We start from the raw sequence: 14,200 nt of genomic DNA, 5'->3' as shown, positions 1-14,200 counted from the left end.
CTCTCGTCAATTTTTCTTTTCCTTCCATATCTAGGGAGGTTAGCCACAGTGCCATGGGCTTTAAACTTCTTGATGACACTGCGCACCGTAGACACAGGAACTTTCAGGTCTTTGGAGATGGACTTGTAGCCTTGAGATTGCTCATGCTTCCTCACAATTTGGATTCTCAAGTCCTCAGACAGTTCTTTGGTCTTCTTTTTTTTCTCCATGCTCAATGTGGTACACATAAGGACACAGGACAGAGGTTGAGTCAATTTTAATCCATGTCAACTAGCTGCAAGTGTGATTTAGTTATTGCCAACACCTGTTAGGTGCCACAGGTAAGTTACAGGTGCTGTTAATTACACAAATTAGAGAAGCATCACATGATTTTTCAAACAGTGCCGATACTTTTGTCCACCCCCTTTTTTATGTTTGGTGTGGAATTATATCCAATTTGGCTTTATGACAATTTTTTTTTTTTTCATTGAAGACAAATTAAATGAAGATAAATATACCCAAGAATTTGTGATTGCAATCCTTTTCAAGAAGAAACAGAGCACTATCTGACAGAATTGCAGGGGTGCCAATACTTTTAGCCAGCACTGTATACAGTATATATATATATATATATATATATATACAGTGTGTATACTGGATATACTGGATATATATATATATATATATATATATATATATATATATATATATATATATATATATATATATATATATATATACACAATCTCTATATTATAATCAGGAATCGTGATATGTGTTAAAGACTATTTTCCCCAGAGCCCATGAAAACCTGGCGCTGGCCTTCCCCAAGCTATAAACATCACCCACATGCTGCACACATGACTCACATGTGACTGTAAACACATATTGCGCTTACTTTAAGTCCATTCACCTTTCACAATAGAATGAACATGAGTTAAGGGTACCCTACAGCCAGTTCACACAACCACACCACTCTTCTTTTTGCCACCACTCATTGCTTTGTAAGGCCACTTATATATCTGCACTGGGTAACACATTAGCATACATATACACTCATCTTTCCCAAGCATGAAACAGTTAGGGCTTGTTCCAGGTACATGCTGAAATTTCTGCAGCGATTTGACAGCACATGTGCACTCCAAATCGCTGCAGAAACACTGCGTAATGGATGCAGTGTTTCAACAGAATTAGTGCCAAATTCATGCGGTCTGGATGCTGCACCCACCATAGACAGAGTGGGAGCTGCATCCAAAGCGCACGAAAGAATTGATATGCTGCATTTTTGAACGCACCAATTTGGGTCAAAATTTTGACACTCAAAATGCTACGTTCAAACAAGCATTGTGCGCACGGATTATGCACAATCTACATAGATTGTGCGGGGGACGCTGGACGCATGCATTTACGCTGCAGCGCAATACGCAGAGTAAACATATGAAATTACGCTACATGCGCACAAGCCCTTAAGGGTGTTTTACACGCTGGGACATCACTAACGATATATCGACGGGGTCACGTCATTAGTGACGCACATCCGGCACTGTTAGCGACATCACATTCGTGTGACACCAATGAGCGATGATCAACGAGCACAAAAACGTGAAAAATCATTGCTCGTTGACACGTCGTTCATTTCCGTAATATCGTTGCTGCTGCAGGTATGATGTTGTTCGTCGTTCCTGTGGAAGCACACATCGCTATGTGTGACACAGCAGGAATGACGAACATCTCCTTACCTGGGTCCACTGGCAATGAGGAAGGAAGAAAGTGGGCTGCATGTTCCGGCCGCTAATCTCCGCCCCTCCTCTGCTATTGGACGGCTGCCGTGTGACGTCGCTGTGACGACGCACGAACCACCCCCTTAGAAAGGAGGCAGATCGTCGGCCAGAGCAATGTCACAGGGAAGGTAAGTCCGTGTGATGGGTGTTAGCGATGTTGTGCGCCACGGGCAGCGATTTGCCCATGACGCACAACCGACGGGGTCGGGTACGCTCGCAGTGTGTAAAGTACCCTTTACACTGCTTACATTCTGGCATAAACGTGCTACACTTTCCCACTTTAAGTTTGTGAGTGTGTTTAGAGCAGCAAGGATCACACTTATAACATTTTAGATGTAATATACAAAAAGGACAGTGTTTATAAAAATGCAAAAAATTATAAATAAAAAAATTCACAAAAGGCAAAAGCAGCATAAAAATAAAAGTGATAAATAAAGAAAACTGGAGGTGTTCCTGCAGCAATACTCATCATTTTTACTGGGCCTATGAATATGTTTTCCACAATGAGAGATTTTTATGGTTCCCAGACCCACCCATCACCTCTGCTCCTGGATGGATGATAGCATAATGGATAATTATATGCAAGAAATATTGGGTGCAAGACATAATTCTAAGATATGTTTATTTTTTTCCTACAGAAAGCTCCTAATGGAATAATATGACAGTCAAAAGTAAACGTTCCTCATTCTAAATACACCAAACATGATTTGCATATATCTATAAATTGGTTTGATATTACATTTCTATAAGCGCCCAAGAAAAGCAAATCCTAGAGCTTGGAACAACAGAAGTGATTAGATCCCCTGAAGATAAATGTATTCATAGATTGTTTAAATGTTAGATTATTATAGATTTGGAATGAAGATGTCCAGTCTACCTAGGGGACATTTTCTTCCTCAGCAGATTAGCACCTCTGTGCTAGAGAGCATTAGGTCTCCCTGTACACTTGTTAATTTAGTTATCTGCTCACAGAGAAGATGCTGCCAGGTGTCCAGTGCTATTGTTTTTTATTTATCTAATTCATAATACCCATATTTCAATTTGAAGGAAGCCACTCAGAATATTTCAGCCAAGAAAGAGTGCCACCAGGTGGGCCTCCCTTAGGAAGCATAAAATTATGGCAATTAGGAAGATTTAGTCATAACTTGCACCACTCTCACTCACATGAGCATATAACATCCCATAGTATCACATTGGTACGAGGGCTATCCGATAAGGCATCGAATAGCCCTCGGACCAATGTGATACTATGGGACAGTGCCGAGCAGCACTTTTCTCTCTTACCAATTTGATACCCACCCATTCAACTCTATTAGGGACTTGGAAAACTTTGAACTGCACTCAAGTGTCATCTGAGTGCAGTGTGATATACGTCAACAAAAACAATGGAGAAGATACAGGAATAAAGTTCTCTATCTGCTCACCTGTGCTATGATTCTTGCATATGGCAGAACCGGATCACAGTAAATGACCCTTGGCTCAAACTCTGATCAGAGTTTGAGCCGAGTGTCATTAGCATAATTGGGCCAATTCTCTCACTTGAAAGAAAATGCACTCATGTGAGGCCAGCCTATCAGAGGTATTCGATTTCAGAAAATATTTTTTCTCTTGTGGAAAAGAAGCTGGATTGTGAAACAGTAGTCTTGTTAAACTAGGTTATTGGGACAGTCAACATTTCATAATAGTGGTGGGCAGACTCGCAGGTAAACAGGATCAGTGGGTCCACTGTATTTAAAAAAAAAAAATACGGGTACCTGGCCAGATGCTGGTCTTTATATAAGTCTATGGGGACTAGAGATGAGCGAAGGGGCCGTGGTTCGGCTCGAGTTCGGTTCGCCGAACGGAGGTCTCATTCGAGTTCGGTTCGGCGAACCGGTTCGGCAAACCACTCGAACCGCATAGGAAACAATAGGAGGCAATCAAAAACACATAAAAACACATTATCAATGTACATATACAGTTAATAAACATTGCCATAACACTTACCGGTCCCCGCGATCCCTCCTGCACTCTGTCTCCTGCCGCTATTTCATCCGATGATCGCTGAATCCTCCCGGTAACCAGCACTGCCAGCAGTGATGCAGGACCTATCGTGACGTGAAAAATAGCCATGTAACCAGTCACGTGCCTGTTATCTCATTGGCTACAGACTGGTCACATGACTATGACGCTTCATGTAGGACCTGTCATTGCATCTCTCTGTTACACGGTGCACGTTTGTGTATCGCCGTGTACCGGCGACATGCTCTAGCTCGACTCCCCGCTCTGCTTCCCTGTTCCCTTAAGGTACAGTCACACTAAGCGACGCTCCAGCGATCCCACCAGCAACCTGACCTGGCAGGGATCGCTGGAGCGTCGCTACACGGCTTGCTGGTGAGCTGTCACACAGGCAGATCTCACCAGCAACCAGTGACCACAGCCCCCAGCCAGCAGCACGCGTGGAAGCGATGCTGCGCTTGGTAACTAAGGTAAATATCGGGTAACCAACCCGATATTTACCTTGGTTACCAGCGCACACCGCTTAGCGCTGGCTCCCTGCACTCCTAGCCAGAGTACACATTAGGTTAATTTAACTCGATGTGTAGTCTGGCTATGTGTGCAGGGGGCTGGCACTGGCAGCGTGAGAGCGGCGGACGCTGGTAACTACGGTAAACATCGGGTAACCAAGGAAAGGGCTTCTGGGTTACCTGATGTTTACCATAGTTACCACCATCCGTAGAAGCCGGCTCCTGACCGGCTGACACAGCCGGTCAATCACGGAGATCACCATTGCCATAGCAACGTGCTTGGTAGCGGTGACGGGGACGTCCCGCTACCAGCACGCAGCGGCACCGGAATCACGTGATCGGAGCAGCGTTGCTATGGCAACCCGTGCCACCGCTTACAGCCGGGAGCCTGTGGTCACTCTCACAGAGTGATTTCTGCATGGAGCACAGCGTCTTCCCCCATACAGCTGTCCTGTCTGATGGAGCAGACAGAGCTGCATGTGTTGAAGGGGAAAGAAAACAGAAGAGCAGGATCGTGGAGGGCTGACAAGGGGTAATAAAGATGGAGTCTCGAATGTGTCTGTGTATTTATTTATATTGAAGTATTTTTTCTCTGTGTGGAGTTTTTTTTTAACCCTTTATTGGAGATTCTTAATGGCCGGGTCAAACGTGCCTGACATTAAGAATCTCCGGCTTAATACTGGCTAGTAAAACAAAGCCAGTATTAACTCATGATTACCCAACAAGCCACCCGGCTCCAGGGCTGTTGGAAGAGTTGGATACAGCGCCAGATGATGGCGCTTCTATGAGAGCGCCATTTTCTGGGGCGGCTGCGGACTGCAATTCGCAGCAGAGGGGCTCAGAAACCTCTGGCTAACCTGTGCTGTGGATTCCAATCCCCAGCTGCCTAGTTGTACCCGGCTGGACACAAAAGTGGGGCGAAGCCTACGTCGTTTTTTTTTTTTTTTAATTATTTCATAAAATTCATGAATTAATTAAAAAAAGGGCTTCCCTATATTTTTAGTTCCCAGCCGGGTACAAATAGGCAGCTGGGGGTTACGGGCAGCCCGTACCTGCCTGCTGTACCTGGCTAGAATACAAAAATATGGCGAAGCGCACGTCATTTTTTGTAGTTTTTTGGCAAAAAAAATAAAAAATGCTTCCTTGGATTTTCCATTGCCAGTGAAGGTAACATCAAGCAGTGGGGGTTAGCAGCCATTAGCTGCTTGGATTACCCTTAGCTAGCAATACAAAAAATGCAGCGGGAGCCCATATATATATTTTTTAATTATTTATTTAAATAACTAAAAACAAAAAGGGCTTCCCTGTATTTTGATTTGCCTGACATGACAGTGCTGTAAAAATAAATCTTTAAGAAAAATGGCGTAGCGCTCCGCGGTATTTTTGATTCTCAGTGCAGATAAAGCAGACAGCTATGGGTTGCCACCCCCATCTGCCTGGCGTTACCTTGGCTGGCAATCAAAATACAGGGAAGCCCATTAATTTTTTTTATTTAAAAAATAGTTAAAAAAAAATGATGTTGGGTCCCCCCATTTTTGATAGCCAGCTAGGGTAAAGCAGACGGCTGTAGCCTGAAAACCACAGCTGGCAGCTTTACTGTTGTTGGGGATCCAATGTGGAGGTCACCCCAGGCTCTTTTTTTTATAATTATTTTATAAATAATAATAATTACAAAAAAAAGTAGGGTCCCCCCCAAATTGGATCACCAGCCAAGGTAAAGCGGACAGCTGTGGTCTGGTATTCTCAGGGTGGGAATGTCCATAGTTATTGGGCCTTCACAGCCTAAAAATAGCAGGCCACAGGCACCCCAGACGTGGCGCCTCCACTAGATGCGCCAATCCTGGCGCTTCACCACAGCTCATCCCGTGCCCTGGTGCAATGGCAAACGGGGTAATAAATGGGATTGATACTAGTTGTAAAGTCACCTGACATCAAGCCCAGCAGTTTGTGATGTCATGGTGTCTATCAGATACCCGACATCACAAACTGTCAGTACTGACAAAAAAAATCGACAAAAAAAATTTATTTGAAAGAAAACTCCCCAAAACATTCACTCTTTCACAAATTTATTGTAAGGAAAAAACGGGAACGTATCCCCCAATTTCTAGGAGTGCAGACCCTTCATGTGAGAAGTGTGGGTGCAATGAATCTACACCCACTCTCCCCGGGTCCACAGCAGCATGTCGTAACGGTTGCTACCAAAGCTGCAATGCCCTGCTCATGAGGTAAGGGCATGCCTAATCAGGAGAACTATTCTACATTTCCAAATATTGGTATTTGCTGATATTATTGCTATTCCACCCTACTATATATTGGGAATAGGATCTTGGAGATGAAATACCCCTTTAAGTCCACTTATCCAGCTGAATGAATACTAAACAACATAGCTCACTATTTAGATGTGTTTTCTTGTGGCGTATAACGGACTCTCATGTTTGGTAGTCGTTCAGCAGGGCAACTATAAAATCAAATGCCTCCATTTGGAAATGTAGTATATAGCTCTCCTGATCAACTATGTTCCTTACCTAATGAGCAGGGCATTGCAGTAATAATAATAATTTATTCATTTATTTAGCGCTATTAATTCCATAGCGCTTTGCATACATTGGGAACACTGTCCCCATTGGGGCTCACAATCTAAATTCCTTATCTGTATGTCTTTGGAGTGTGGGAGGAAACCCACGCAAACACGGGGGGAATATACAAACTCCTTGCAGATGGTGTCCTTGGTGGGAATTGAACCCTGGACTTCAGCGCTGCAAGACTTCAGTGCTAACCACTGAGCCACCGTGCCGCCCATTTAGCTTACAGATGCATAACCACCACTCACTGTGTCTGAACACAGGAACTTGAGCTGACAGCCGCTCTGTGCATGCGGCAGCGTCTATTGTGAAGGAGAGGGCCGCGGGGATCAACGCTGCACAGGTACCATGGGAAACCGGGGAACACCGGTGGGGTTATGGGGGGTGACCTAGCAGGGCCTGGGAAGGAGTTTTCTGTCGCATGTGTCATGGCACATGCGACAGAAATCAGAGGAGTAGGGTGAATGTGGCCAGCGCGCTGCTGTGCGCGCGGCCATCTTGGATTTCTGGGAGGGCATCAGGGGGGGGCACTTTGGCGACACCGGGGGACCGGAGGGGACCGGGTAAGAGATTTATCATGTTTGTTCATGCCAGATAGGAGATAAATAATTTTTTACCGGCGCTGTCATTTACTGTAACGTGATCATCGGTGTACGGTGTATACCTGTGATCACGTGAGCGGGGACCGGAAAAACCGTCCTGAATCAGGATCTCCAGGGTCTCAGACACGCCTGAAACCCCGGAGATTTTCTGACGCCGGGGGGCGTTATTCACTTATTTCTGCCTGCTGTTTATAAACGGCAGATCAGAATAAGGCTACATTAACACGACAGATCCATTTTTGCGGACTGCAAAAAACAGTCCGTTTTTTCTCACGGGTGCATCCGTGTGGCATCCGTTTCCGTTCCGTAGACGGTCCTTATGTCACCTGTTTGTCATCCGTGTGCCTTCTGTTTTTTTTTTGCGTACTGCAAAAAAACTGAAGGAGGGAAAATACATAAATTTACCCAGGATCCATAGCTTCAACCAACATGAGACGGTCACATGTTCACTCCAGTGCCATTTTCTACTGCTTTTCACAGCGTACAGCGCTCTGGTGATTTTACAGTGCTTGTACACTTCATATCAGTCTTTTCTGTCATTATAATGGCAGAAAGACACATAATGTCCCACTCTCCTGCATTTTGTAATTTTGCACCCTTTGGTGCCTTTCATGTGGCACTAAGGGGTGCTTAGCTTTGTATTTAGCCAAAAAAATGAAAAAAAAAATGACATAGGGTTCCCCCTATTTTTGTAGCCAGCTAGGGTAAAGCAAACGGCTGCAGCCTGCAGACTACAGCTGGCAGCTTCACCTTGGCTGGTAATCCAAAACTGAGGCACCCCACGCTGTTATTTTAAATTAAATAAATAATTAAAAAAAAAAAACACGTAGGGGTCCCCCCAAAATTGGATCACCAGCCAAGGTAAAGCAGACAGCTGGGGTCTGATATTCTCAGACTAGGGAGGTCCATGGTTATTGGACTCTTCCCAGCCTAAAAATAGCAGGCCGCAGCCGCCCCAGAAGTGGCGCATCCATTAGATGCTCCAATCCTGGTGCTTCGCCCCAGCTCATCCCGTGCCCTGGTGTGGTGGCAAACGGGGTAATATATGGGGTTAATACCAGATGTGTAATGTCACCTGGCACCAAGCCCTGGGGTTGGTGAGGTCAGGCATTTATCAGATACCCGACATCACCAACCCAGTCAGTAATAAAAAAAAATAGACGACAAACACATTTTATTTGAAAAAACACTCCCCAATACATTCCCTATTTAACCAATTTATTAGAAAGAAAAACAAATCCAGGTCTGGTGTAATCCAAGGGGTTCCCATGACGATCCACACTGTCCCAGTCAATGAAGAACAGGATGTTCTGCTGGGAGAGCAGTGCAGTGACCTGAGCTAACATCAATGGGTCAGCCCAGGTCACTGCAGAAGATGACAAGTGCTGCTGTTGTCGCGGGCGGAGGAGGGGACGCTGCGCTCTCCCACTGCTCGGGTTCGGCTGCCGCTGCTGCTGCGGCCGCTGCTGCTCGGTGGCTCGAGCGATGGGCCGGATCCCGGGGACTCGAGCGGCGCTCCTCGCCCGTGAGTGAGAAGGGGTTTGGTTTTGGGGATTTATTGTCCGGGACGCCACCCACGGTTGTGGTGATTTTTGGTAACACCACCGCTGCTCTGTATGGGGATCCCGGGAGCGGTGACAGGGAGCAGCAGAGTTGTTAGTTCTCCCTTCCGTGGGTAGGGGTTGGTTGTCCCGGGGCCCAGTGATGGGGTGGAGGATGAGGGATGGCAGGCCAGGTGCGGGGCCTGGTGAGGTGCAGGATCGCGGGGGGCAGCGCTGTGCCTCACGGCACGTTGGTACTCACTCAGGCTGAGACGGTGACACAGTTCTCGGTAAAACACACGGCTGGAAAGATGGTTCCCACGGACGGCTGCTGTTGCTTTTCCCCGGTAGTTAACGGTGACTGTCTCTTTCCCTGTACCTTGTGTAATGTTGGTAGCGATGGGATTCCCACCGGTAACCCGCTCCCCGACTTGGATATGGGCCGGAGGAGCCCCTCTTTGCCCGCAGGCGCTGGCCCTGAGAAACTGGTGCCTTGGCGGTGGCGGTGTCTCTCTCATACGGTTGGACTGTTGCCTTCAATCGGGACTTAGTTGTTTGGATACCCGGAGGTCCCCTTCACTGACGGATTTGGCAAATTTACAGCGACTCCTAGCCTTGCCGGGATCCGAAAGGCCTCTGCTTCTCCTTGTGTACCGGTCCCGTACCGCCGGGTCACCACCCGTCCACGGTCCTCACGGCACCTCCGATAGGCCACTTCTGCAGACGGTCACCGCCGTCTGCTAACCTTGCTGTCTCTGTCCGGGGCACACACCCGGACCAACTTCAGGCTCTTCAGCTCTGTCACTTTTCTCCTCTCACTTGCTCCTCTACCACTCAACTCCTCTCCCTAACTTTACTCTAACTCTAACTTCCTGTGTTCTCCCTCCTCCAGGACTGTGAACTCCTTGGTGGGTGGAGACCAACCGCCTGGCTCCACCCCCTGTTGTGGACATCAGCCCCTGGGGAAGGCAACAAGGATTTCTGGTCTAGCTTTGATGTGCCTAACCGGGGTGTAGGGTGTGGTGATGTCATTACCTGTGACCCCTGGCTTGTCCAGGGCATCACATTCCCCCTTAGCAAAATGCAGACCGTCCGCGGGCTACCCGTCCAACACCGGTTTTATTTTTCTTTTAAACTGTAAAAAGATAAAAACACATACAAGTATAGTAACATCATCCCACAACGGGAGGCACTTTTCTTAAACGTTGAAAACGGTTTCAAACGGTTACAGCTTCCGCTCTCACCCACCCAAGTAACCTGGCCCTGATGCTGCCCCTAAGAAAACAGGCAGCACCCCTTGACCCCAGTCCTGCACCAAGTTACCCGAGCGGGATCTGTTCGTTCCAGGGGACCCACGTCCATGGGGAGCCCCTGGAACCCCCAGAGGGTAGCCACCGGTTCCGGTGGTGGCTGGGCCCCAGCCTGCTCCACTGCGGGCCCTCCCTCCAATCTGCCTCTCCGGAGGCGGCACGGTGGAAGCTGCAACAAAACATTTTTATTTACATCCCACAAGTTTGTGGTTGCCCTGCAAGTTCACGGGCTTGTCCGTAAGGAGTCCCTTACGCAACTTCAGACGGTCCCCACGGGGACAACGGTGCCGGCAACAACCGGTTTCAAATCACAGTAGCAGACAATCAGGTGAACTTCGGTTGATCACTCATTTTCAAAAACTTTCAAACTTTTAACACGTACTGTTCACCCCCCCTCTAAATAGTAGTTCCCTGTAGCTAAGTGGGGGTCTACCTAGGTTGGGGCGAGTGGACCTCCGGGGTCCAGTGTCAGTGGTGACAGGCAGCGGGGAAGAGGGAACAATCAGTCTCTCTTCCCTGTTATCGTGTGGGGCAGGCGGAGGCATAGGGGAGCTGGGCACAGGTTCATCCCTGGGCACTGGCACTGGCTCTGGCTCACGGTTGACCACCTCCATCATTTCTTCATCCACGGGTTGTGGGAATAGTATCACTGGAAGAATCACCTCGCCGTTCTGTGTAGGCCAGTCCGCTGGGAAGTCACCCATCACGGTGTGGATTGCCTCTTTTGCCTTCCCCGCTGGTGGAGGAACCGGAACTTCAGCTGTTGCCCTCAATGCTGGTGGGCACCTTTTCAGATGATCCCGGGAAACCGTGGCCAAAGTGCCCCCTTGGTCACGACTGATCTAGTAGGCTTTCCCTTCTTCCCATCCTGTGGGCTGTATGACATATGGGGTTTGTTCCCATTGATCATCCAGCTTGTGGGTTCTCCTCTTCCGCTTCAGCACTACATCTCCAGGCTGGAAAGGGCCAGCAGACGCCTTCTGGTTGAAGCGCCGCTCCTGTTGTTCCCGACTCCGACTTAAGTTCTTCTCCACATATTCCTGAATCTGTCGGTACTGAACCCTCCGCCGGGTGTCCCATTCAGCCGTCGAGGGGAGTATTTCTGGGGCTTCCAATCCCATTTCCAGGTCCACCGGCAGTCGGCCGGGGCGAGCCCTCATCAGATATGCTGGGGTGCACTTCGTTGAGCTGGACGGGATATTGTTGTACATATCGACCAAGTCAGGCAGCTTCTCCGGCCACAGGTTCCGCTCTTCTAGCGGCAACGTCTTGAGGAGGCCAAGGACCAAATGGTTCATCTTTTCACACATGCCATTGGTTTGAGCATGGTAAGGCGTGGTCCGGATCTTTTTGCAGCCGTACAGCTGACAGAGGTCATGGAACACCTCCGCTTCAAAGGCTGGGCCTTGGTCAGTAAGCACCTTCTCAGGGTATCCATGTGGTCAACAGAAGTAAGCTTGGAACGCTCTAGCAGCGGTACGGCCGGTTAGGTCTTTGACCGGGACAACCACCATGAACCTTGAATAGTGATCCACTATGGTGAGAGCGTAAGTGTACCCACTTTGGCTGTCGGTGAGCTTCACATGGTCCAGGGCGACCAGCTCCAGCGGTTGATGTGTAACGATCGGGTGCAGGGGTGCCTTTTGGCTGGCCTCGTCCTTCCTTCTCAGCGTGCACGGGCCGCACTCTCGGCACCAGGCCTCCACAGACTCCCGCATCCCGCTCCAATAGAACCGCTCCCTCAACAGCATTTCCAATTTCTTCCATCCAAAGTGTCCGGCACCATCATGGTGCGCTTGTAGAATGGTGGGCACATTAGCTTGGGGAATCACCAACTGGCGGATTTTCTCATGAGTCTTTGGGTTAATCAGCTCACGGTACAACTTCCCTTGGTGTAGATACAGCCGGGTCCGTTCTTTCCACAGGCGTTGGGCTTCAGCTAGGGCGGCAGGGTCTATTCCGGCAGCGCCTTGCTCCACTAGGGTTTTGACCAGGCGGACAGCGGGCGCCTGGTTTTGAGCTTCCTGCCACTCCTGACTGGGTAGTGGGTCCAGGTTCACCCGTTGTTGGTGAACATGGACCTTCTCAGTTGGTGGCTGGTGAAATGCAGGCAACTCGATCTCTTCGAGGTCATCATCCTCGCACCCTTCTTCTGACAAGTGGGGCATCCGAGAGAGTGCATCAGCATTAACGTTGGCCCGACCGGCCCTGTATTTAATTGTGAAGTCGTAGTTGGCTAGCCTGGCCACCCACTGCTGTTCCAATGCACCTAACTTGGCCGTGTCCAGGTGGGTCAGTGGATTGTTATCCGTGAAAGCGGTGAATTTTGCTGCGGCCAAGTAATGGCGGAACCGCTTGGTGATAGCGCCAGGAGCTCCAGCTTGAAAGAGCTGTAACTTTCAGGATTCCTTTCAGTCGGTCGGAGCTTTCGGCTAGCATAGGCAATCACTTTTTCCTTCCCATCCTGGACCTGGGACAAGACTGCCCCCAAGCCCACGTTGCTGGCATCGGTGTAGAGGATGAACGGGTGGCTGTAATCAGGGTTCGCTAGGATCTCCTCCCCGGTCAAGGCCGCTTTCAGCTGGTGGAAGGATTCCTCATGCCTCTCTTCCCACACCAGTGGGGCTCCGAGGGGTCTACCACCCTTGGTCTGTCCTACGAGGAGGTCTTGCATGGGGGCAGCCATCTTCGTGTATCCCTTGATGAAGCGACGATAGTACCCTACCAGACCCAGAAACTGCCTTACTTCCCTCACTGTGGTTGGCCTCGGCCAGTCTTGGATGGCAGTGACCTTCTCGGGGTCGGGGGCGACACCTTCTGCTCCCACTACATGCCCCAGGTACTGCACTCTGGGTTTCAGCAGATGACACTTGGAGGGCTTCAACTTCATCCCGTACTTGACAAGGGACGCGAACACCTCGGCTAGGTGTTCCAGATGGGCTTCATATGTCTGTGAATACACAATTACATCATCCAGGTACAACAGGACGGTCTCAAAATTCAGGTGCCCCAAGCAGCACTCCATTAGCCGTTGGAAGGTACCCGGGGCATTGCACAGCCCGAACGGCATACTGTTGAATTCACAGAGTCCCATAGGGGTGGTAAAGGCAGTTTTCTCTCAGTCTTCAGGCGCCACGGCCACCTGCCAGTACCCACTGGTGAGGTCAAGGGTGGAGAAGTAGTTTGCGGTTCTCAGCGCAGACAAGGACTCCTCGATACGGGGCAGAGGGTAGGCATCTTTATGTGTTATCTGGTTAATCTTCCGGTAATCCACGCACATCCGCATGGTGCCGTCTTTCTTCTTAACCAGCACCAACGGGGCGGCCCAGGGACTACAGCTGTCCCTGATAACCCCTGCCTCCCTCAAATTCCTCAACATGTCCTTGGCACACTGGTAGTGTGCAGGGGGAATGGGCCTGTACCTCTCTTTGATAGGGGGATGTTCACCGGTAGGGATATGGTGTTGGACCCCTTTTTAATCCGCCCAAAGTCTAGGGGATGTTTGCTAAAAACTTGCTCGTACTCCTGTAACAACCTGTATACCCCTTCTTTGTGATGTGCAGGGGTATCGTCAGTGCCCACGTGTAGCTGTTGGTGCCACTCGTCTAACTCTCCTTGGGGCGGGTGAGTGCTGACAGTAGGTGGTGAAACTGGAGGGGCTGCTTCATGGATGGTGTGGGGATCTAGGGTGAGCAACTTAGCAAGTGTGGCATACCGAGGAAGCCTGACTTCTTCCTCTCCACAGTTCAGCACCTTCACGGGCACTCTCCCCTTCTTTACATCTACCACCCCTCGGGCGGCCATTACTGTGCGCCAGTGCTCGGAGGGCATGGGCTCTATCATGGCAGGGTAGTCACGCCCCTGAGGCCCTACTGCTGCCCTACACCAAATCATCATC

The sequence above is a fragment of the Anomaloglossus baeobatrachus genome, chromosome 5 (assembly GCF_048569485.1).
Source record: "Anomaloglossus baeobatrachus isolate aAnoBae1 chromosome 5, aAnoBae1.hap1, whole genome shotgun sequence".
Taxonomy (NCBI): domain Eukaryota; kingdom Metazoa; phylum Chordata; class Amphibia; order Anura; family Aromobatidae; genus Anomaloglossus; species Anomaloglossus baeobatrachus.
Note: the sequence above shows the minus strand (reverse complement) of the source record.